Source organism: Puma concolor, chromosome A1 (genome assembly GCF_028749965.1).
Source record: "Puma concolor isolate L17-30 chromosome A1, mPumCon1.1.hap2, whole genome shotgun sequence".
Classification (NCBI taxonomy): domain Eukaryota; kingdom Metazoa; phylum Chordata; class Mammalia; order Carnivora; family Felidae; genus Puma; species Puma concolor.
In genome coordinates this window covers 228,517,529-228,543,616 of record NC_141667.1, presented here as the reverse complement: position 1 = coordinate 228,543,616, position 26,088 = coordinate 228,517,529, and the positions used below count along the sequence as shown (strand labels likewise).

The window sequence follows — 26,088 nt, the reverse complement described above, 5'->3', positions numbered from 1 at the left end:
AATTAAAAAAAAAAATAGAACAGATCAACAAAATTAGGAGCTGGTTCTTTGAAAGAATTAACAGAATTGATAAACCCCTAGCCAGACCTATCAAAAAGAAAAACAAAATGACCCAAATACATAAAACCACGAATGAAAGAGGACAGATCACGACCAACACTGCAGAAATACAATTATAAGAGAATATTATCATCAATTATATGCCAAAAAATAGTGCAATGTGGAAGAAATGAATAAATTCCTAGAAACATATAAACTACCAAGACTGAAACAGGAAGAAATGGGAAATTTGGACAGACCCATAACCAGCAAAGAAATTGAATCAATAATAAAAAATCTGCCAACAAACAAGAGTCCTGGGCTTCCCAGGGGAATCCTACCAGACATAATAGAAGAGTTAATTTAAAGAACAGTCAAACTGTTCCAAAAAATAGAAATGGAAGGAATGTGTCCAAACTCATTCTATAAAGCCAGCGTTACCTTGATTCCAAAGACAGACAAAGACCCCACTAAAAAGGAGAAATGCAGGCATCCAAGAAACACATGGATGCAAAAATTGTCAACGAGATACTACCAAATTGAATTCAACAATACATTAAAAGAATACATTATTCACCATTATCAAGTGGGATTTATTCCTGGGCTGTAGGGGTGGTTCAATTTCCACGACTCAATCAATGTGATACACCACATTAATAAAAGAAAGGATAAGCATCACATAATCCTCTCAGTACATGCAGAAAAAGCATTTGACAAAATGCAACATTCTTTCTTGATAAAAACCCTCAAGAAAGCAGGGATAGAAGGAACATACCTCAACACCATAAAGGCCATATATGAAAGACCTAAAGCTAATTTCATCTTCAATGGGGGAAAACTGAGAGCTTTCTCCCTAAGGTTAGAAACATGACAGGGATGTCCACTCTCAAATACTGTTGTTCAACATAGTACTGGAAGTCCTAGCTTCAGAAATCAGACAACAACAACAACAACAACAACAACAACAACAACAAAAACAACAAAATAAAAGGCATACAAATTGCAAGGAAAAAGTCAAACTTTCACTCTTCGCAGACTATGTGATAGTCCACATGAAAAACCCAAAAGACTCCACCAAAAAATTGCTAGAACTGATGCACGAATTCAGCAAAGTCACAGGATATAAAATCAATGTACAGAAATCTGTTGTATTTCTTATACATCAATAATGAAGCAGCAGAAAGAGAAATTAAGGAATACAGAAAAGACTCCGAACAGCCAAAGTAATGTTGAAAAAGAAAAGCAAAGCTGGAGGCATCACAATTCTGGATTTCAAGCTGTATTACAAAACTGTAATCATCAAGACAGTATGGTGCTGGCACAAAAACAGACACATAGATCAATGGAACAGGATAGAGAACCCACAAATGGACCCACCGACGTATGGCCAACTAATCTTCAACAAAGCAGGAAAGAATATCCAGTGGAAAAAAAATCTCTTCAGCAAATGGTGTTGAGAAAACTGCACAGCAATATGCAGAAGAATTAATCCGGACCACTTTCTTACACCATACACAAAAATAAACTCAAAATGGATGAAAAAGCTAAATGTGAGACAGGAAACCATCAAAACCCTAGGGAAGAAAACAGGCAACAACCACTTTGACCTCAGCTGCAGCAACTTCTTACTTGACATGTCTCCAGAGGCAAGGGAAACAAAAGCAAAATTAAACAATTGGTACCTCATCAAGATAAAAAGCTTCTGCACAGTGAAGGGAACAATCAATAAAACTAAAAGGCAACAGATGGAATGGGAGAAGATATTTGCAAATGACCTATCAGATAAAGGGTTAGTATCTAGAATCTATAAAGAACTTATCAAACTCAACACCCAAAAAACAAGTAATCCAGTGAAATGGGGAAAAGAATAGACAATTTTCCAGAGAAGACTTCCAGACGGCTAACAAACACATGAAAAGATGCCCAACATCACTCATCATCAGGGAAATACAAGTCAAAACCACGATGAGATACGACCCCACACCTGTCACAATGGCTAAAATTAACTCAGTATACGACAAATATTGGAGACGATGCAGAGAAGGGTGAACACTTTTGCACTGCCGGTAGGAATGCAAACTGGTACAGCCGCTCTGGAAAACAATATGGAGGTTCCTCAAAAAATTAAAAAAAGAACTACCCTAAACCCCAGCAATTACACTACTAGATATTTATCCAAAGGATACAAAAATGCTGATTCGAAGGGGCACCTGCACCCCAATGTTTATAGCAGTGCTATCAACAATAGCCAAATTAGGGAAAGAGCCCAAATGTCCATGGATTGATGAATGGATAAAGTAGATGTGCCATATATACACACAATGGAATATTACTCAGTGATCAAAAATAAAATCTTGTCATTTGCAACAACGTGGATGGAACCAGAGTGTATTATGCTAAGCAAAATAAGTCAGTCAGAGAAAGACAAATATATGATTTCACACATTTGTAGAATTTAAGAAACAAAACAGATGTAAACAGAAGGGAAGAAAAAATAAAATAAAATAAAAACAGAGAGGGCGGCAAACCATATGAGACTCAAATATAGAGAACAAGCTGGTTACTGGAGGGGAGGTGGGTGGGAGGATGGGTTATATGGGTGATGGGCATTGAGGAGGACTCTTGTTAGGATGAGCACTAGGTGTTGTACGGAAGTGATGAATCACTGAATTCTACTCCTGAAACCAATAGTACATTGTGTGTTGACTAACTTGAATTAAAAATAAATAAATAAATAAATAAATAAATAAATAAATAAATAAAGCAAAGATGAATTAATGTCCAAGAATAATGAGGAAAGTCATTTATAAGGAAAATGAAGACGAGGATTTGCCTAACTGAATATAAAAATATATAATAAAGCCACTGTAATTAAATAGTATAGTATTGACACAGAAATGGATAAATATATCAGTGGAATAGAAGAAAAAATCCTAAAATACATACTAATATGTTGGAGATTTTAATCTATTATAAAGATAGTGTTTCGATTCTGTGAAAAAGGTATAGCTTAAACAATGAATAATGTCACATTTATTAGCCATCTGAAAGAAATAAAGTAAGACCCCTATCTCATACAATCCTGAAGCAGAATTCTAAATTGGATAAAAAACTTACATGTAAAAATAATATAATTAGTCTTTTATAAAAAGGAAAATTCAGGGTTGGGAAGACTTTAAACCAAGTAGAAAGCCCAAAGCTCCAAAGCTCTGAAAGTAAAGACAGATATATTTAACTAAGTGTGATGGTGACTTCTTTGTGTCAACTTGACCAATGCCCAGATAGCTAGTAAACCATTATTTCTGGATGTGTCTGTGAGGATGTTTCCAGAAGAGATTAGCATTTGAATCCAGTAGACTAACCGAAGATCTGCCCTCACCAATGTGGGTGGACATGAGCCAATACTTGAGGGTGAGAATAAAACAAAAAGTCAGAGGAAGGGTGAACCCTTTGTTCTTGACCTGGCATGTTCATCTTTTACTGCCTTTAGACATTGGACCTCCTAGCCTTTCGGCTCAAACTCCATTACACCACTGGCTTTCCTGCAGTGGGACTTCTCAGCCTCCATAACATGTGAGTCGATTCCTGTAAGAAATCTGATCTTGTCCCTATCTATCTATCTATCTATCTATCTATCTATCTATCTATCTATCTATCTCTTCATCCTATTGGCGCTGTGTCTTGGGGAAATCCTACACATATATAACAGATTAATATCTTCATTTAACAAAGATCTCACAGAAATTTGTAAAAACAGAAAAGGGAAGCAATAAGAATAGACAATTCACAGAAAGGCAAATTAAATCATTAGTATGCACATGAAAGGAGGTTTAACCTCCATAGAAGTCAGGGAAATATAACTTAACTAACAATCACGTAATTAACAATAATTTAAAAGGATGATGATATCTGCTGTTGTTAGGGATCCCATAAAAAGTTACCTTCAAACAAATTGGTAAAAATACGAATTGTTATACTATTTGGGGAAAACAACTGGTATGTCTATTAAAATTTAAAATACACGTGTTAGGTCCAGCAGCAGCAATCCTAGAAAACAAAAATTTCCAGCATATGTAAGAATTGATGTTTATGTAACACTGTTTTAGTGGCAAAGATGGGAACAAAGAAAGATCCAACCATTCAGGAATAGCTGAACAACTTGCAGTGCATCTACAATACAGAATACTGTGCAAACCATTGAAAGAATGACTTAGATCTTCACTAATTGATTGGAGGGATGCCCAATATATATAGTCAAATGAGGAAAGCATGGTGAAACTACATATAATAGAAATGTATCATTAAGAAATGATATCATATCTTAAAATGAAAATGACTCTCCGAAAACCCTGGTGTGTGTATATATATGTATATATATATACATATATATGTATATATATATATATATATACATATATATGTATATATAGAGAGAGAGAGAGAAAGAGAGAGAGAGGAGAGAGAGAACGTTTATGTATTTCTTACAGTTCCTCTAGCCTCTGCACATGATATTCCCTGCTTGGAATACACTTCCCTCCAATTCTCTCGTTCCCATGCCCACAGTCAGGCTACTTTCTCAGGAAAGCTTCCCTAGTCCCCAAGTTGAGGTTATATCCCCCTCTTATTTGCCTCCTTACGTCTTCTCCCTAAATCACAGATCTCCTGACATGTTATAATAATTAAATTATTTATCTTTCCCACTAATGTATGCTTGCACAAACAGGGACTGTCTACCTTTTTCACTCCCAGCTTCTGGCATAGCTTCTAACATGTACTAGGGGCTCGAAGCTCAACCAATACTGACTGAATGATCTCAAGGATACGGTCAACATCATTTACTTCATATGTATCTTCCTCTACTTCTCGAGATTGGAGTCTAGAGTCTATTGCAGGGACTATTTATTGAGTGAGTATATGAATAGATGACAGGAGGTATCATAGTTATGATACAAGAAAGATCTAGATACTACCTACAGTAGACTTAGATAATATTCAAGTTGTAGGCACTTATGGTGTATAAGACAATAGGAGGACTTGTAAGGACTGGGATGCATCATACTTACTTAAGTCTGACTTGAGACAAATTTATTATATCATTTTTCCTCTGTAAATCACTTGAGTGTTGAGGGATGAATATACTTAGAACTAGAGCTATTACTGAAGACACAGGTTTACACAACCCTATATAGTCTGTGACAACCCATCTCCACCGCCATCTGAAGTTGCTTAGATAAGTCATGGACAATGGACCCAAATCTGTCTAATTTTATTCTCTTTCTTAAATTTGAACTTGGGAATCTGAGAGACTGTGGGGCCAAAGAACATACAAAATCATGGCCAAGCCATTGCTATAGCAGGACGAAGCCAATGACAAACATACCTTGAGAGAACAGAAGTGCCCATGCATAACACAAAGAAGCAGATAAATGGAGCAAGCGTGCAGGGATGATAGATTATTTAGTACCATAGAGATGGAGAGAGCAGCCTCATTTATCTATCTATCCATTCAAATATTTGCTGAACCTACTAGGATCTCTGTTACCATAGATGTGGAGGATTCAACAGCAAATGAGACAATAAAAGTCTATGCTTTCATGGGGCTTGAAGTCCTACAGAAAGGACTGATAGAAAGTGATTATGATGAAGTTTCACAAATGTTATGATAGGCAAAGTTCAGGATGCTATGGGAACATAAAACTGGGGAACCCAACCTGATCTAGCCCTAGGTCAGACTTTCCAGATCCAGTCCTTTTGTGGCCCAGTTGTATCTTATTTCGTGCCTTTTGATATCTGTGAGATTCCTCTTTATCTCTTCAAGAATATGATCTATTTTCATTTGAACCAGCATACTAAATATCTGATACATTTTGTTCCCCCCATAATCTTTCAAATGCTGTCATTTTAGGAACTGTCCTTTCTTCTCCAGGTGATACAGAATCATTTTGTGGGGACTGATAGAATTGAGAGGGTCTCTGTCTTGGGATCTCAGGCACAAAAATCCTGATAAGGTGGGAGCTGCTGGGACCATTCTTGCCACACTTGGAAAGGGCTTGCCTGAGCATGAAGACACCACAGAGGATAGCAGAGCCAAGAGGCTCTGAAAGAGACAAAGATTCCTGATGACATCTTTTTAAGAGTCTCTAAGTCTTTCTAGTTACATGGGCCAATAAATTCGTTTGTTTCTAAAATTAAATGCGTTACTTTCTGTCATAACTAAAAGCATCCTCATTAATACAGATATTCTGAATAAATTTCTGTTCCATGCACACATCATCCGTGACCAAGATAGTTTAGTGGGTTTGGGGATGGGGAGGACAAAATTGACTTGTCCTTGTCCTATCTTCCCCTGCTGTTCCCCAGGTTGTAATAACTCATTTGTATAATACTTTCTGTGACAGTTCCTCACATGGTTTCCTCTGGCCCTCCTGCTATTTCTGTGAAGCGGGTATTATTAACCCCATTTTGTAGTGGTGTTCCAAGGCTGATTAGCTACAAAGTGACTGGTTTGGTATCTGGAATGTCATTCTGGCACCACTCCACATTCCTCTAGTCTGATTCCTGCTCCCTCTGAATCCTGTCCCCCATGGAAGTGCCACTGTCATCAGCCTCCAGCTCCAGCCCTAGTCCCTTAAGTTACCAAATGGAAAATGCTCACAGGAAAATTAAGAATTTAATTATCTTTCTTGAAGAATCAGAATCACAGCATAAATTTTATTGCTCAGCTAGAGTTTAATTTTAACATGCAAATTTTTGATAAGTTAATACCATAATCAGATTTTTCAAGAACCTTAAATCATGCCAAATTTTTCTTTTTTTTTTTTATGCAGTGGATAAATGCATATTTTTTGAAATTTGGCAAAAATATCTGGAAATAGTTACAGCAACAACACACATAGGTATCCATCAAATGATAGAAATACCATTTCTATCCAGATTCTTTCTTCTCTTAAATATACCAGAGTCCTCAGCAAAAAATAAAACACAGAAAACTGCAGCTATGTACTTCTTAAATTAAAAATATCCTGTACTTCTATGAGATTGGTCCTGAAAGCTATAGGATACAGGGGACAGAAATAATTTTGTGCTCCATACCCTAAAATATACCAAAGAAATAATAAATTTGGATTGGAACATTTAAAATACTATTTATTTTAATATTTCACTGATGATTAAATTTATGTTAACATTCACCACACTTTATTTTCTTGACAACCTAATAAAACTAACCTATCTCTTTTAAACTCCATTATATTTTTGGTCACTCAGAATTCCATTTGGGATACAGTCTTGATTTTTGGGTCCATCTTTGAGGAATGATACCAACAGTTTTGTACCTGCCAGCCCTCCACTAAGTCACCTGCTAAAATAAGCCAGAGGCCATCACCACTCAATACATTTTTACTTCAATGAGCTATTAACTAAAGCTTTATTTTAAAGTAGAAGTGTTGCCAGGGCGCCTGGGTGGCTCAGTCGGTTGAGCGTCCGACTTTGGCTCAGGTCATGATCTCACAGCTCGTGAGTTCGACCCCCACGTCAGGCTCTGTGCTGACAGCTCGGAGCCTGGAGCCTGCTTCGGATTCTGTGCCTTCCTCTCTCTCTGCCACAACCCACTCACGTTCTGTCTCTGTCTCTCTCAAAAATAAATAAACATTAAAAAAAATTAAAGTATAAGTATTACCATTTGTTGCCTGGAAGGTGGACTGGTATCATTTATCAAGTCTTAACATTTGTGTTCATGAACCAGAATTTCTTCATTAAAATATTAGTATAGGAAGCGAAAGAAACAATTCTAGAATTTTTTTTCCAAGGCCATTCAGAAACCCTATTTTTTTGGTTCTTATAAATCTATTTAAGGATTTTTCTGAACTTCTATCTCACACAAAGATTAAGCGTGAAATAATATACCGAGACAGTAGACTCAATTCTGTGTGCAAAGTAACTGTCTATGCAATATGATATTGAAGATTCCCCATCTCTCAAAATTGAAATCACTTAATCTTGCTGAGAGCAGGCACTTTTGTACCTCCTTGCGTTATCACTGTCAACTGATAACAACTGCTAATCTGGTCACGGATTAACAAATCAGATATCCTATTAGCATGGAACACTAAAGGAATGGAACAGAGAATCAATGAGTTTCGATAGAAAAGTAGAAGAGACAGGAAGAAAGTTCAGGAGCTTTGGGGCAGCCAGGGAGCCTCAGGAAAGTTCTGTGACACTAGACCTCTGTGAGGAGGAATGGGCTCCGAGGAGTGAGTATTAGAAGGACCTAAAGAGAAACCCACAAGAAATTTCACCGGCTTCACATTTTAGACCATATAATTCTATTTAGTGGCATTTTCAAAATGTATATCAGGCTCAAGAAGACATTGAAAACAGACCCTGGAACTAAGGGGGTTGGGGGGTGAGATTATTCCCTTAATTAGGCTCATGGAGATAGCTGGCTGACTACGGCAATGCAATGTAATTTATTCTTTTCTCCATTCTCTCATATGCACACTCTGCTGCACCTTACTGAACAAGCTAAAAATTCAAGAAATAAATACATTCATTAATGATTTAGTATAACCCAAAAGGAGAGGAAAGCTGCCAGAGTCACTCCGCAGATCTCCCGCTTTGCCAGAAATGATTACTGTGGTGCAGGACTGACAGCATGAACCCGCCTGTGGGGGGCCAGGGCTCCCGGGGCTGTGGCTGCTGTTGGCAGCTGCTGCTGTTGGAGTCATGCGGGAGGAGCTGCCTCTCTGGCCTTAGAATTGGCACACCCCTGGTGACTGAGAAAAGAGACACTTCAATGTATTCATGTTAAGGGTTCTTCCTTCTTCCCCTTCATTATGCGGCAAGAGACGTTCTAGTAAAATTCAAGACATCAGCTTAGAATATGTTAATGCTCATAAATTAAATTGCTCACAGAAGGTGATCAATTTTTAATGTTTACACTCAAGATGTTCTTTTTAATTAACACTTAGCTACATTTGTACTCTCGGTTCACCTCAGAAAATGTCTGAACTTGCAGAGAACTGCAAAAAGTTGTAAGACATCAAACTGCAGTAATTTTCAAAGTTGCACCCTTCAACTAAAGAAAAAGGGCTGAGGTTCAGAGGATTGACAGCATAAAGAGACCTAACTTACTCTTCGGAAGTAGTCGGAAGCTGCTTGGTGTGCATAGGTATTTTTGGAAAGTCACCTATATTCCTCATATTGAGGTGGAAATTGCCCATCCGTAAAAGCCAATGATACGTTCTGAGGCACATATGTGAAAACAAAAAGTGACTTCCAAATTTAATGAGCAAAAGCTCATTAATTAAGAATCCACTGATTTATACTTCATGTTAATTGATCACTTGTTAGCCATATACGACTATAAAAAGCAGATTGTTTGCTAGCTGCGTAACCTTTAGAAATTCATCTACTCATCAGTAAAAATGCAAATAATACCTACATGATGGTTTCTTATGAAATAACCCATGTGAAGTGCTTACCAGTGCCTTGTGTAGATTAGATACTAAATAAATATTCGTTTCTTTCCTGTGTATAATACCATACTTATTTGCATTGTGCTTCTTAGTACTTTCTCTTTAAAAGTGGGAATTAGAGTGTGTCAGAAAATACATATCTATCTCACTGTGGGGAATATTGCTTCTGGTAGTCTGGGGTCCTGCTCCAAGATAGGGACAATTCAGGGAAGCAGACCCAGGGCTTTGAAGTATTCAGCAAAGGGAAAAAGTATTATGTGTCATTTAAAGAAAACCTAGTCTCAGTAAAAACAGAAATTCGTGGGCCGTGAGGGTCAGAATGGCTTTTATGGTGGTGGCAATGCCAATTCTATAGGAAAGGAGAGAAGAGTATAAAGAGAATAAAAGAATAATTTTTAAAAAATACAGTGGAGTCTTCTCATCCTTACATTCTCTCTGAATTGCAGTTTTTTAAGGATCTGTAAGAGTATCTCTCCTGGAGAGATTTCCATGTTTGTCCTAGTTTTCTGGGAGAGGAAATTTCAGGCTTTGAGAAGATAGTAACAAAGAAGAATTGGCACCAAAAAGGGTGGGTGGGGCCAAGACATATTTTGCAGACTGATGAAAGTGTGATTTTTGGAAAAATGGATGGAAATTGTCATCTTTGCATATGCTCAAACGAGCTGTTGGGTTGGTAAGATACTAAATTATAAATGTATAATTTTTACTACTGGTGCACTAACCTGTCTAGGAAGTTCTCGAGATATATATTTTGGATAAACATCCTAACGTGTGAGTTTCTTCATCTATAAATAGCTACTGCCTATATATTCCAAATATTCACACAAGTCTTACTTTCAGATATCTGTGGAAACTCTTGGTATGTGACTTACTCACATTATTATTTAAACCCATAAAAAATCAGTGATGCACTAGACAGGGCAATAAGACTATACACCCTCATCATACTTAAAACCAGAGCTGTGACAGAGCTTCCTGAGTCACTATTTCTGGAATAGCCACTATAATGTGCCACGAGTTGAGCTAGCAAAAGTCGTCTTAGCTAGCCAGAATTACTCTTCTTGTATTTTACCCAATTTCCCCCAAACTTTCTAAGTATTCCAATGTTAAAAAAAACATTCTTATAACAAAGGGCACCTGGGTGGCTCAGTCGATTAAGCATCTGACTCTTGATTTTGGCTCAGGTCATGATCTCACGGTTTGTAAAGTCAAGCCCTGTGCCGGACTCTGTGCTGACAGTGAGAAACCTGCTTGGGATTCTCTCTCTCCCTCTCCCTTTGCCCCTCCCCCACTCTCTCTCTCTCAAAATAAATAAATCAACTTAACTAAAATCTTTATAAAAAAATTCTTACAGCAGAACAGAATATAGCTATCTGAAGTTCTATTTTCTGAAGTAGATGGTTTGAGAGTGGTAAGAAAGTAAGGCACACACACACACACAAAAAGACTTCAGTGACTTTTTTGTAAGCCTGCCAATATATTTTAAATCTGGATATTTGTGGCAGGATGATACCTTACAAACCAGGATCTTAGGCCAGTAAAAATTCTTTTGGCTTAGAACTTTTAGAGGTTCACCCAGTCTGAATTAACACCCAACATTCCTTGAAATTTTTATTTTTTATTTTGTTAAGCTATTTCAGATTTACTTTTTACCACGTTTGAGTCACTAAAAACCAAACTGGATAGCTACACTATCTAACCCCTAGAAGAACAGGAGCTGAAGTGTAAAATAAGAACCTTGATCAATGCTTTGTAACATTGCTGCACAATAGATTCAGCTAGGCAGCTTTCAAAAACATACAATACCCATGTCCCACACAGGTTATGTCCTGGTATTAGTAATTTTAACAACTCTACCCAGCTGAGTTTAATGTTCAGACAGAATTAAAAAACACTGCTTCTGCTACAGTCTTTTTTTTTTTTTTTTTAGGATAGAAAAGAGCCCTTCAAAGCGCTTTGTCCACCACTGTTCCCTGTATATGAAAGTGGTCAATAACTGTTAGATTCTCAACTGTTTCAACTCACCAGGGGTTGGAAAACTTTTTATGTAATAGGTCAGATAGTAAATGTCTCAGGTTTTGCAGGCTGTAAGGTCTCTACCACGACTACTTAACTCTGCTGGTCTCCACCTCCACGACTGGATCCTGGCACTCTAGTGCAAAACCAGCCATAGACCAGAGGAGACATATGGACCTGGCTGCATCCCAGTAAAACTTTATTTACAGAAACACGTGGCAGGATGGATTTGGCTCGCTGGCTACTGGCCATAGTTTGCCAAACCCTGCAGTATATCACTTCACAATTCAACTCTTGCAGCCTTTTGCAATTTTACTGTTGTAGCTTTATTTTATAGATTTAAATTATTTGTGATTATAAAAATATTGCCATGGACTAGATAACTAAGCAACTATTATACAGGATTATTAAAGAAATTGCATAAATAAGAATGACCAAAATAATAACCTCTGCACTTTTTATCAGATTACCATCTCTATGATGTCAGTTATTAGTGAGTTTCATTACATTCTATCTAGGCTGGCTAATATAACTTTGTAAACGATGCCTACTAGGTACAAAGTGATTAAATAGGAATTCCCTAGTGCTACTACTAGAAGAAAAGAACTGTGTAATTGTTTCTACAGAAAGTAGCATCATGGTTAATGGTAGGAAATACTTGGTACATACAGGGTCCTTTTCCTTTCCAAGAAGGACATTGCCTATCAGTTATAGTAAGCCTAGATGTGGGCTGGCAATGTTTCCTGATACTGTTAGTAGACAAAATGAAATCTATGTGACATTCTTAGCCCAATAGGAGATGTTTTTTCCAGCGTAGACAATAAGCAGGAAATTATTCTCCCCTCCAAGGGTATGAACACCCTTCCCATCACAACAGTGAAGGGTGTGCTGATCTTGCAAAGGGGACAGAGGACCACGTGGTCATGTTAGAGATGCAGAGAACTGCAGCAAGCCACATCTGAACCAAAGCATATAGCTGGCATTTCACACAGCCATGGGATGAGAGCAAAGATTCCCATAGAAATCAATTGATAAACATTCTGTAATTAAAGACTATAATTTGGGCTCATGCAAAAGGAAATAGTAAAAACCTTTCTATCATTTATATAAAATAAAGCCTGAAGCAGAGATTTTTGGGCAACTGGTACGGGACTAGAGAAATGTGGAGCACACAAAAAGTGATCCCCATTGGACCACAACTTTTTCCTCAGCCACACTCTCATGGCGCTAGGACCCTGGGCAACCTTGGTTCTCCTCCATGTGGCCTCTCATCCTCCAGTATACTGGACCAGTTTCCTTGCACGGTGGTCTTTGGAAATATTCTAAGACAGCAAAACCCAAAGCTGCAAGGCTTTTGAGGCCTAAGATGCAGACTTTGCAAACCACTTTACCCACATTCTACTGATCAAAGCAAGATTCAAGGATTAGGAAAAGAGACTCTACTTCTTGAGCAGCAGCTCTACAAAACATTGAGGACATCTTTTCCATCTGCCACTCCCGGTGGAGTTGTAGCTTTATTTAATACATTCGTCTGTTCCTTCATCAAACCCTGAGTTAAGCTCTTCGAATTATTATGGATAGCAGACCCAGATGGCCTCTCTGACACCATCTAAAGATTCTGACTCCCACAGTGGCCAAAATGGATAAGAAGTTGGCTTACTAAAATTCTGTCACAGAAGCTGACTTCTGTCTAAGAGTGCATCTCATACAATTACCCCCACTTCATACTTGATTTTGTAGAACCCTAATATTAAAAGAAAAGAAAGGATTTTAGATCTCATTTAATTCCAGAGTAAGCAAGATTTCAATTCAGAAAAAAAAATGTAACTTTTATTCTATTAAAATAAGAGATAGAGGGGCGCCTGGGTGGCTCAGTTGGTTAAGCGGCCGACTTCGGCTCAGGTCATGATCTCGCGGTCCGTGAGTTCGAGCCCTGCGTCAGGCTCTGTGTTGACAGCTCAGAGCCTGAAGCCTGCTTTGGATTCTGTGTCTCCCTCTCTCTGACCCTCCCCCGTTCATGCTCTGTCTCTCTCTGTCTCAAAAATAAATAAACGTTAAAAATAAATAAATAAATAAATAAATAAATAAATAAATAAATAAATAAAATAAGAGATAGGCCCATGGGGGAAAATTATATTTTTCTACAACTATGCTATTTGTTTTTTGGGGCTTTTGGGGGGGAACAATACATTGCAGTATTTTTTGCCCACTGAAGGTTTACTATCTGGTTATAATTAAGAAGAAGCAAAGTGAGGCAGGCCACATGACCAATTCCCTGATTTTCTATATGAGAAAATAGAAACAGGGAAGCTAAGGGTTTCACACAAGGTCACAGAGTCAGCTAATGGCTGAACTGATGCCAGAAGACAAAGCGTGCCACTTTCAAAACATTTTCCCAGTTACTTGGATTCAGGAAAAGTATACTAGTGTTAATCTTTAAGCCTTGCTGCCCTGGCAAGATCAGGGATCAGCACCTTTTTTTTTTTTTCCTGTAAAGGCCAGGTAACAATTATTTTAGGGTTTTCAGGCCATAAAGCCTTTTGTAACAACTAGCCAATTCTGTTGTTATGACACAAAAGTAGGTACAATTAATACATTAAAAGATGAACATTCCTGTTACCTAATAAAACTTTATAAAACAAAACAAAACCAAACAAAACAGGCAGCAGGCCAGGTTTGGCCCATGGGCCATAGTTTGTCAACCCCTGTGCCTGATTTAAAGTTTAAATTACTGGGATGCCTGGGTAGCTAAGTCAGTTAAGCATCCCACTCTTGATTTCAGCTCAGGTCATGTTCTCACAGTTTGTGAGTTCAAGCCCCACATCTTGCTCTGCACCAACAGCACACAGCCTGCTTGGAAATCTCTCTCTCTCTCTCTCTCTCTCTCTCCCCCCCTCTCTCTCTGCCCCTTCCCTGCTTATGTTCTCTCTCTCTCCAAAATAAATAAATAAACATAAAAAAATGAAGTTTAGACTATTAAGACTCACTCCCATTCTTCACCCCTTCCTACATTCATACTCTTGTCATGTCTTCATTGTAGGAGGGTTTATAAGCCCTTTACTTTGAGCTTGAATGTATATTGTGGGCTAAACTGTGGCCTCTCTCCTGCCCCAACAAAAAAATTCATGTGTTGAAGTTCTAACTCCCAATATATCAGAATGTGACTTTATTTGGAGATAGGGTCTTTAAAAAGGTAATCAAGTTAAAATGATTGGGTGAGCCCTAATCTAATATGATTAGTATCCTTATAAAAAGGGGAAATTTGAAGACAGACATGTGAACAAGGAGAACAGTTTGTGAGTATAAAGATGGTTTTCTGCAAGCCAAGGACAGAGGCCTGGAACAAACTTTTCCCTCACGGCCTTCAGAAGGAATCAACCCAAGCCAACACCTTGATTTGGCACTTTTGGCCTCCAGAACTGTGAGAAAATAAATTGCCATTGTTTTTTTTTTTTTTTTTTTTTTTTAATTTTTTTTTTTTCTTTTTTTCAACGTTTTTATTTATTTTTGGGACAGAGGGAGACAGAGCATGAACGGGGGAGGGGCAGAGAGAGAGGGAGACACAGAATCGGAAACAGGCTCCAGGCTCTGAGCCATCAGCCCAGAGCCCGACGCGGGGCTAGAACCCACGAACCGCGAGATCGTGACCTGGATGAAGTCGGACGCTTAACCGACTGCGCCACCCAGGCGCCCCTAAATTGCCATTGTTTTAAGATGCCTAGTCTCTGATACTTTGTTACAGAAGCCCTAGCAAACTAATATGCCACGTTACTTGCTCTGACCAGTGACGCATGGCTGCAAGTAGGTGTGAGCCAGTCCCCAGTTTAGACTTCAAAAAACTTCACACCTTTCCACTTGCTTTCTCACAGCTCTTCCACTGATATGTGAAAAATATGCTCCGAAGCTGTCCTGCTGGTATGAGGAGCATGAAAGACACTTGAAGCAGAGCCACTCCAGCCAAGCCCAACCTCCGGCTGACCTGCAGATACAGGCAACCATAAGTTATCTTTGTTAAGCCGCTGAGTCATAGTTAATTGATTCAAAGTTTAAATTAAACATTAGATAAATTCTCCCAAATAAGACTGTTAATATCCAATACAAGACTATGACTTTTCTTTCCTACCTGTGTTTTGCTGAGTCCATGGAAAATTGAAGTCAACAACTCAAAACATTGCTCACCCCCTTCACCCCCACACCCATTCCTTTTCTCCTCCGGGGAAAATAGCAATGAAAGAGCACTTGAATGGGTTAAGAATCTACTTGCCTGATTTCTTTGAACTCAAGGGAGCAAAATTGCCCTGTAGACCCAGTCTTAATATTGGCAGCTACAAAGTTTACACCTCCTGGGGCGCCTGGGTGGCTCAGTTGATTAAGCATCTGACTTTGGCTCCGGTCATGATCTCTTGGTCCTTGAGTTTGAGCCCCACATTGGGCTCTGTGCTGACAGCTTAGAGCCTAGAGCCTGCTTTGGATTCTGTGTCTCCTTCTCTCTCTGCCCCTCCCGTGCTCATGCTCTGTCTCTGTCTCTCTTAAAAAAATATATATTAAAATTTTTTTGCTTTTCAGTTTACACTTCTTCACCAATCTCACTTTATCAACCAGGTTGTTTCTTCTTCTTTTTTTCGCCAGCTTTATGGATATATAATTGAAAAATAAAAATTGTATACAGTTAAGGGGTACAGCATGCTGATTTTGATAAGGGCTGTTTAAGAAATGTGTCTATAAAGAGGTATTTTGTTATTGTTAACTGAGTAATGCAATCCATTTAAAACACACGGAATTAGTAAATATTCTTTGAACAGATAGACAGTTGATTCTTAACCTTTCTAGTACTTTCAGTCTTCAGAATGTTGTCTAACCCTTTTGGTCTTAGTTTTTGCTGAATAGAATGAAATTAGACTAATCGGTGTGTTAGTTTTCTAGGGTAGCGTGGTACCACAACTTGGGTGGCCTAACACAACACAAACGGATTGTCTCACAGTTCAGAAGTTTGGAAGTGCAAAATCAAGGTGTCAGCAGAGCCGTGCTCCTTCTGAAACTCTTAGAGATTCACTCTTGGGGTCTTTTGGCTTGCAGCTGCTTCAATCTCTGCCTCTGTCTTCACGGAGCTGCCTTCTCCCATGGATCTCTCTCCCCTTCTTGGAAGGACACCAGTCATGTAGGATGAAGGGTCCACTACTGCAGCAGAACCTCATCTGACCTTTTATACAGAAGAATCAACCAGAAAATAGTTTAAAACAGAACGGCTGGGGCACCTGGGTGGCTCAGTCGGTTGAGCGTCCGACTTCGGCTCAGGTCATGATCTTACAGCTCTCAAGTTCGAGCCCCGCGTCAGGCTTTGTGCTGACAGCTCAGAGCCTGGAGCCTGCTTTGGATTCTGTCTCCCTCTCTCTCTGCCCCTAACCCACTCGCATTCTGTCTCTGTCTCTCTCAAAAATAAATAAACATTTAACAACAACAACAACAAAACAGAACTGTCTTGTTGAAGAAACAGTAGGCAGCCCCTAAACCTGTCCTTCACCACCAGTTCCCCTTTCGAAACTCACATCTCCAGTGGCGCCTCAGAAAGCCTGAATCATAGTCTGTAAAATCACTGGCCTATGTAAACTCTGGCTTTGTATGAGTTTTCTCAGAAATATAAAATATTCTAGAAGAGTAAATTTTCTCTCAATAATTGTGTTCAGTAAACTTTTCCTATCAGAAAATCAAATTTCATGCCCCTAAAAACAGTTACTCTATAAGTGATTAATTTTTTTCTCAGAAACCACATTATCTTAATTTTTTTTCATCTAGTTTCTACATATACCTGTTTGATTTAACTGTGCAGAAAGAGTTAACCTAGCAGGCTTGGGATATTTAAACACCGCACCTCCCAAAGAAATAACTGGTCCCTGACCAGTTCCTGAGAGATGATGTCTAAGTCCTTGAAATATCCTGTCCGACAGAAGTGTCTGTATGGCTACAGCCTTGGCATTTGCTACACAATTGATGTTAACAGTGTGATTTATGGTGGGGGTTTTGCACCATGTTGAATCAGTATGACCTCTGGAGGGGCTGGAGACTGAACAGGGCCAGTCACATGGGGGCTCCATGTCTGTGTGATCAACCCTGGACACGAAGATTTAGTGAAGTCCCCTGCTTGCCAATACCCTGTGTGTACAGCCATACATGATTACAAGGAGAATTAAGCGCTATTTACATGACTCTCCTGGCAAAGGTCAGCTGGAAGTTTATTCCAGGACTCTCCTTGACTCCACTCTATGAGCCGTTTGCCTTTGTTCACTTTAATCTGTATCCTTTGCCTATAGTGAACCATAACTATGAGTATACAGCTTTTCCAGGCTTTGTGAGTCCTTCTACAAATCATTGAACATGAGAGTGGTCTTGGGGACCCCTGAAGACATAACTCTTTAAGCAAATATATCTCACTGGGAAATGTAAGGCTGTAATTAGTAACTTCTCTGCAGAATATATATGTGTGATAATTTGACAGTGCTGTGCTGTACATTACATTTGTTTGTGTGTAACATGTATGTGAAAAGTTCCCAAGCTGCACATAAGTGGTCATTGAAACCAGTGAGAGCTCAGGCCAGGCCCTGCATTCTTATAAAAGGGTATCAACATTACTACTGGCTCATCCTATCTTTACAGGGTGTGATCTGTCCTTAAGCAGTCACACAGAGAACTTGTCCTCCAAGCTCTTGCAAAACCAGAATGATGGCTGAAGCATTTACTAGCAATAAGACTCGAAGAAAATCCCATAACCTCTGATCCTTAGTCTCCTGTTTGTAAGCAGAAAAACAGTAAATAATCACACTGAATTATTGTCAAGCTTAACAAAGATAAGGTACATGTGACTGAATAAAAATAACAGAGGATGGCTCTTTGCCACTAACCTTGCTAAAGAGGGTCTTGTCTTTCTATCACATTTTCTTTCCCTTCCTTGTCTTCCAAGGAGGATTCTGCCTTTGCCAGGTTCATTATTTGGAATTTGATGTGCAGAACCAGAAAAGAGGGAAAAGATAGAAAGAGAAGAGGCACATAGACTAAGGCTGGGGAGTAAGTTTTTCAGGAAGACTTTTGGAAACATAGGTCTGACAGGTGCTGCAGAAGGGAAGAAAGTGGATGGGTGATAGAGGGTTTTTTTTTTTTTTAATTTTTTTTTCAACGTTTATTTATTTTTGGGACAGAGAGAGACAGAGCATGAACGGGGGAGGGGCAGAGAGAGAGGGAGACACAGAATCGGAAACAGGCTCCAGGCTCTGAGCCATCAGCCCAGAGCCTGACACGGGGCTCAAACTCACGGACCGCGAGATCGTGACCTGGCCGAAGTCGGACGCTTAATTGACTGCGCCACCAGGCGCCCCAATAGAGGGTTTTTTTTAAAGGAGTGTTGAATCTTCTTCATAATACTTGCAGATCACAGGTATAAACCTGAGAAAGCTCAAACAGTTTGCTGCCCAAGTTAAATAAAAACCGTAGAAATGATACAGAAGACTGCTTGAAGAATAGATGTCCAACCTTTCTGTCAGAACATATAAAACTTCATAATCTGGTACTTGTCTCATTCCTCAGAAATTCTTTCACTGAGTTCCACTTGAGCTGTATGTCCTTAACTCATATCATGGGGATAATAGACTCAAAACTGTATTGTACCTGGGGACATTTTTCAAACGTGATGTCATACTCCAGAAACTTCCCTCAGAACCTAGTACCAGAAAGATTAGTTTCTCTAAAGATCTAATCTGTTTCTCCCTTCTGACACTGATAAGCACATCATTATGGCTATCCTTACGATCAGAGTCAAATTTCTAGTCCAATTTTTACAATGTCCTAACCTTTAATATTTATTTGCATTTGAACTGCTTTCATCATCCTTGCATGATGACCAAATCATGTTGTTGGGAACAGAGAAGGATAATACCACCAGAACAGGAAGAGTTTGAGGTTGTTAGGAGAAGACATGGAAGTTAACAGACTTCCTTTATGTGTGTGTGTGGGAGAGGACATCAGTGGAAATAGCCTTAAGACAGGCAAAAGTAAATCAACATGCATTTAGCAGCTCCAATAAGCCAACAAGAATAGGGGAGTTTGATGGAGCTTTAAGAGTCAAGCTAAATGAAAGAAGCTTCTTATGAAACTTGACCCAGCTTAAAAGATCCGAGCAATAAAAACAAGCACAGTGTTATGGTTTTAGGATCTATGCAAAGAATTCAGTTCATAATCAGGTGGCTGCAAAGTGCACAGTTTTGATTTTTAAATACCAGTGGATTGAACCTTGGAGTCCCCCTGGAAAAGACTAAGTGTGCTTAAGGATTTAGAGAGGTTTAACCAGCTGGGGGTGAAAAAGTTTGCAACTGAACAATCTAGGCAGTTATGTCAAGTACTGTGCCATGCAGAGTACCCATAATTTATCTCTGTGATTATAATATCAACCCTAGAACTTGATTTTAAAAAAGAATCTTCTTGAACCGTTATAGACTCCAGGAGGCAACACAACGGGACTTTTCTTTGAAGGTCTTTTTGGTGGTTTCATGAACAAAGTCCAGCATGTTTGTGTCAGACACATAGAATCACACCCAAGAAGAACCTTACAAATCATCTAGCCCTACTCCCTCATTCTACAGGTTTAAAACTAAAATTCACAAAGGCCAGAATCAGGCAGTTCAGCATAGGCCAGAATCAGGCAGTTCAGCTAATGGCAAAAAGCTGAGGCCTTTCCTTTGGATTCCAGCACAAACTCCCTGTTCTGTGAGAACAACATCAGTCTATATTCTGCCCAAAATGTTACCAATGCAAGCTCTACAGATAAATTTGAAGCTATTTCTGGCTCAGAAACAAAGACTTACAGCTCTACTCTTCCTCATAGGGTACAACAGGTCACATTTGCCTTATTGTCTTATAAATTATTCCTATTTTAACTCATCTAGCTTTCAGATTCCAGTATAATTTGCATATTCCATAAAATTCCCAAGTGACTTTACTGAGCATATGTGTTGACAATGTAGACAAATTTCATCTTATTACTTGTTACTACATGTCTTTCTTTATGAATCTCCTCTGTCTTTTATGACTCAAGACTTCCTTTCTAAATTTCCCTGGACCAATATGCCTCTATTTTCACTAAGGTTTGGTTAGCTCTTTCAAATTCAAAAATACAATCTGTAAGTATAAGTCTTTTCTTCAGCAGGATAGTCACACTTTGTAGTTTCTTGGTAACTTACAATTTCCCTTCAGTGTCCTTCATCCCAGGATATTTGGAGAAAGTCTTATTTGTCCTTATTTTCATTCCATAAGTATCTCTGCTTCCTAGGAGCATCTTCAAGTTCAAGGAAAGAAACAAAACAGAACCAAAGTTGTATTAAAGTACAGCAGGTACATTTTCAGGATCATTATGGATCCTTGGTTTGCTTAGAAATTCTGTGCACTCTAGGGGCACCTGGGTGGCTCAGCCGGTTAAGCGTCCGACTTCAGCTCAGGTCATGATCTCACGGCTTGTGAGTTCGAGCCCCGTGTCGGGCTCTGTGCTGACAGCTCAGAGCCTGAAGCCTCTTCAGATCCTGTGTCTTCTCTCTCTCTCTGCCCCTCCCCCACTCACACTCTGTCTCTCTCTCTCAAAAATAAATAAACATTAAAAAATAAAAATTAAAAAAAAGAAATTCTGGGCACTCATGTTTTTTAATAACACAAAGTCATCATTATCATATTTTCTATTTTTCCTATGGTCCTATGACCTATTATTTTTCTTTATGTTTTACAAATGGGACTTTTTTGCTGTATCCCATATAACTGACACAGAAGCAAATTCACAAAGAATGATAAATATTTTTTGCAATGACGTGTTAGTCAAAGCAAGTAGTTAATTTTGTCAGACAAACTCTAAAACTATGGGAGACATTGTGCAATAATTAAATTCACATAGTCTTAGATGAACTCAAATCTGCAAACTTTGAGAAAACACAGAGCAGTGAGTAGGAATTCCTCAGAATGGTTCTTATCTCTTCCACTTAGTACGTTCTCTCTATGAACTACACTAACAATTTTTTTAAGTTTATTAATTAATTAATTAATTTATTTTTCATAAATTTTTTTTAACGTTTATTTATTTTTGAGACAGAGAGAGACAGAGCATGAACAGGGGAGGGGCAGAGAGAGAGGGAGACACAGAATCCGAAACAGGCTCCAGGCTCTGAGCAGTCAGCACAGAGCCTGACGCGGGGCTTGAACTCACGGACCGCGAGATCATGACCTGAGCCGAAGTCAGACGCTTAACCGACCGAGCCACCCAGGCGCCCCTAAGTTTATTTATTTTTGAGACAGACAGAAAGAGAGAAGGGGAGGGTCAGAGAGAGACAGGGAGAGAGAGAGAATCCCAGGCAGGCTCCACACCATCAGCATGGAGCCTGATGTGGGACTCGAACCCATGAACTGTCAGATCATGACCTGAGCTGCAACCAAGAGTGGGACCCTTAACCGACTGAGCCACGCAGGCACCATTCTATGAACTTTTATTATAACATATAAAACTATTAGATTCAATTTTTCATTTCAATCCCTCACTCTCTAGATTAGTCACCATTTGGAATTCACAAACACTAAAATTTGGAATATTCCTTTATCATCAAAAGGTTTCTACATCTGCTACCACCTATTAAATCCCTTCACAAGCCTTAGAAAAGATCAAACTCATCATTAGGGTAAATATCAAGGGCATGATTTTAAGGCATCTTCAGAATTCTTCCTGGAGCATTTCAGGGACACTTGCCTCAGGGAAACATGTTCTGACGTCCAGCCAGAGTAGCCACAACCCAAATAGTCCTGGAGTTATTTTAGTGCTCTGTGATATTTTCATCCCTATGCTTTGTCCTCCTTTCCTGTAGTATCACTTTCAGGATTATACTTCATACATAAAGAATGAAATAGGAAAGTGACAAGGAAAAATAAATATTTAAAGAGTAGGACCAAAAAGATGGTCAAAAGCTTGTTGCTTACTTATTTTTCTACTCAGAAAACATCTTTTTCTCTCTATATATGTACATACAGACACACATATGAATACATATACACACATATGAACTAAAAACCTATATGTAATTAAACTACACTTTATTTTATTTTATTTATTTTTTAATGTTTTTATTTTATTTTTGAGAGAGACAGAACACGAGCAGGGCAGGGGCAGAGGGAGACACAGAATCCGAAGCAGGCTCCAGGCTCTGAGCTGTCAGCACAGAGCCCAATGCAGGGCTCGAACTCACAAACCGTGAGATCATGACCTGAGCCAAAGTTGGATGCTTAACCGACTGAGCTGCCCAGGTGCCTCTAAACTACACTTTCATGTTACTGTATTTTCTGAATATCATTGGTCTACGTATATATATATATATGAGCTTTTGAAACAATGAACTTCAATTTATTTTGCCAATTTATACATTATAAGTGTTAACTTGCATATTAATAGCTAACAATCGGCTTCCTTTTCTCCACATCCAGAATATATGTAATTTTACAAATACAAGATCATATCTCACATACTGTGTGGCAGCACAGCCTAGCACTTTGCACACACTCAACCGCCAGTCACTATTATGATTATTTATTCCTCCCCAGACTGGGAGAGATGTTGACCAGCATGATAACAACAGTGGCTTACATCTTTGGAATGTTTGCTATGTGCTACGATGAAATTTACAGATGAGATAAAGTAAGTCACCTGTCCAGGGTCGCCACAGCAAGAAAGTGACCTGCGGCTGCAACCCTCAAAGGGTGTACTTTTAATGCCTGTTTTATTCTTGACTGAAAACCAGAAAACCAGATATTCTTTTTCTTTTTTTCTTTTTCTTTTTTTTTTTTTTTTTCTGGCTCACACCATGCACAAACACCACCCATTTCCTTTAAAATGCTCTCTCCCTGCACACCAGGAATATTTTGAAAAATCTTCTGCCCTAAATTTTTCCTCTCCTTCCACTCTGGGTTTCTGTGTCTTCCCACACACAGAAAGGGAGCATACCATTACTCTTTGGGAAATTAAGATTCTAAAATCTCTTTCTCCTCTTCACAATTTCTCACATGGATTCTGAATATTCATAATCTCACATACAAAAATGACAAAAAAATTTTTTTGAGTAAAATCTTGTATCAGTTATATGAACCACATCTTAAGCTTTTATTAGTCTTCTTTTAATATTTATTTTACTCTATTTCAGTAATATATCCAAATACATCATCATTGTCTTTGGTGAGATTTTCATGTACTCCAGGCCTCCTCCCAGTTCAAGAAAAATTTCAATTTTTCCTCAAATGAGACTTCCTACCTGATAGAATTTTTAAATTTCGTTGGCTACCTATAATATTTGTAGACTAAATTTTCCTACACTATTTTCTAGGCCTGTCATATTCTCCCATGCTCTTGTAATTAAACGTATTATCCGTGATGGGACACACTGCTCTGTCTGGATCACTTTTCTTAGTTGTTTGATTACTGCTCTTCACAGCCTCCAGAAGTATGTTTAGTTCATCTGTAGTATTAACTAATTTAGAGCTTGTCTAACATTGTTATAGCTAACTACTTTTCTGCAATCCTTGTTTTCACTTTCATTATTTCTCAAGAATAGTGAGTATTAGCTCATTTACATGCACAGGTAAAGTCATCAGTAATTATTTCCGGTACCATGGGTTCCATCTCTAGGTTCACTCTCTTTTCCCCTTTGATGGCGTAATGCTTACTTGTTCACAGGGCATGGAGTTTTGAACATGCCTCATTGTTTTTGGAACTTTGATTCTTGAATTCTGCCATTTTCTCTTTTTATCTGACACTTTTTATTTTCTTCTGGTGCTATGATGTTATTTCCTCCACAGTACCATCTTTCTAGAATGTCATAGGCTTGTATTACCAAATACAGTAATGTCTTTTTATAGTCATGCTGGATTTTTTTCTTGTTAACCTCTTAGGATGATCATTGAACAGTATATTAAAATAGATGGACACATTATTTTTAAAGTATTTTTTAGTCCTCCAACAGGATTTTCCTGGTGCTTAAGGTTTGGACATGAAATGATAATGGCCTATAACATAAGATAATTCATGTTTATCGATCTCTTCAGGTAGGATTTCCAAGTAAATTAGAGGCAATTCTTTTTCAACCTAGCAATTTTTCCTAGCTGGAGCTCAGTACATTTACCTTCCCTTGCCTTGATGCTGGGAGTTGTAGTTACAGAGGGTGAGTGATATTCCTGAACCAGTCAGAGCTCAACCTTTAACTTTGCCAGTGGTGCATCTTCAACCCCCAGCCACCTGGCCATGTAAGCAGGGTGGCTGAAATGTCTTTTCTCACTGACTGGGTTTCCTCTTCATTCAAACTATAGCAAACAACTGGGGTAACGATAAAATATAGACCCTGTTCTAGAGGATAAAATGGGCCACGCGCAAGGTTTGATTTGTTTTTAAATGGTTTATTTTGTCTTTCACAAAAAGACTTCTGCCTCTTTCTCCTCCAAGCAGATACAGTGACAAGTCTGCCCAAGACCCCAGACCATTGTGCCCTTCCACACCTGCTTCCCAAAGTAATGTAAACTCCCACATCTCTAGTTCAAGAGGTCTTTATATTTCCATAACTGAAAAGTCTCTATCTCCATAAAAAACAGTTTGCTTGGAAGCTGTACTGGAGTTTCCATCTTCCACCTAGTAAAATCTTCTTGCGGTTTTTAAATAATGAAGTTTGAGAGATTAGGGATATTATACTCTGCTGTCTTGCCCCTAGCTTTTTTCAAAATTCATGGGAACTGGGAAAACTGATGCAACTTCTCATAGTCCCTGGAATGTGGTACTATGCACTACTGCACCCATGTATTTTTCATCCCCATTCAACAAATGTCTGCTGAGTGATTTCTCTGTATGTGGCTCTCTCTGGGATCCATCAATGAACAACCAAGACAAAAACTCCTCCCCTCATCCAGTGATGGAAGGAATACCCACCCCAAATAAAATGATTAAGTTAAATACATATTATAGATAGGTACAAGCTCTAAGGGGAAATATTAAAGAGGAAAGGGAGATGGGGAGGTCAGGTGGCGATGGTTCTGAGACATCCCACAAAGCCTTAAAAGAAGAAAGAAGGGAACAGCAAGGTCAGGCCTTGAGGCAGAGCATGCCTGGCAAGGGGGCCAGAGAAAAGAACCCAGCATTTACAGTACTTTAGATCTCCCGTGACTAATATTTTCTTCAAATCAAGAAAAATGTAAGACTAAAGTACAGTAAAAGATTTCACATGTTCTTACGTTTTTCCTGACTCTTGGAGCACCTGGGTGGCTCAGACGGCTAAGCATCCAACTTCAGCTCAAGTCATGATCTCACGTGTTCCTGGGTTTGAGCCCCACATTGGGCTCTGCCCTTGCTGCTGGGGATCCTCACTCCGGCCTCTCTCTCTCTGCCCCTTTCCCACTCATGGTTTCTCTCTCTCTCTCTCTTTCTCAAACTTAATTAATTAATTTAAAAAAAGTTTTCCTGACTCTTGATTTTATCTGAGATCACTGAGCTGTCTTAACTCCTTAGCACACA

The 26,088-nt window shown here is 38.8% G+C and overlaps 2 long non-coding RNA genes across 7 annotated transcripts in view; both read right to left on the bottom strand.

Moving 5' to 3' along the window:
* The window catches only part of LOC147584824 (uncharacterized), a 92,933-nt gene that overhangs the window by 26,184 nt on the left and 40,661 nt on the right, over nt 1-26,088 (bottom strand). For 4 of the 6 annotated variants that reach the window (XR_015253700.1, XR_015253696.1, XR_015253697.1 and 1 more), the window contains one exon: nt 20,756-20,850. The exons of 1 other annotated variant lie outside the window; for it this stretch is intronic. This is a non-coding gene — a long non-coding RNA (uncharacterized LOC147584824). Of the gene's footprint in view, nt 1-15,378; nt 15,511-16,510; nt 16,732-20,755; nt 20,851-26,088 lie in introns of all 6 variants that reach the window. One more of the 6 variants, XR_015253699.1, reaches the window with a different exon arrangement.
* Nucleotides 7,235-15,370, bottom strand: LOC147584825 (uncharacterized). The gene is made up of 2 exons (XR_015253703.1): nt 15,215-15,370; nt 7,235-14,950 (listed from the first exon to the last, which is right to left on the bottom strand). It is a non-coding gene; the product is annotated as an uncharacterized LOC147584825 (long non-coding RNA).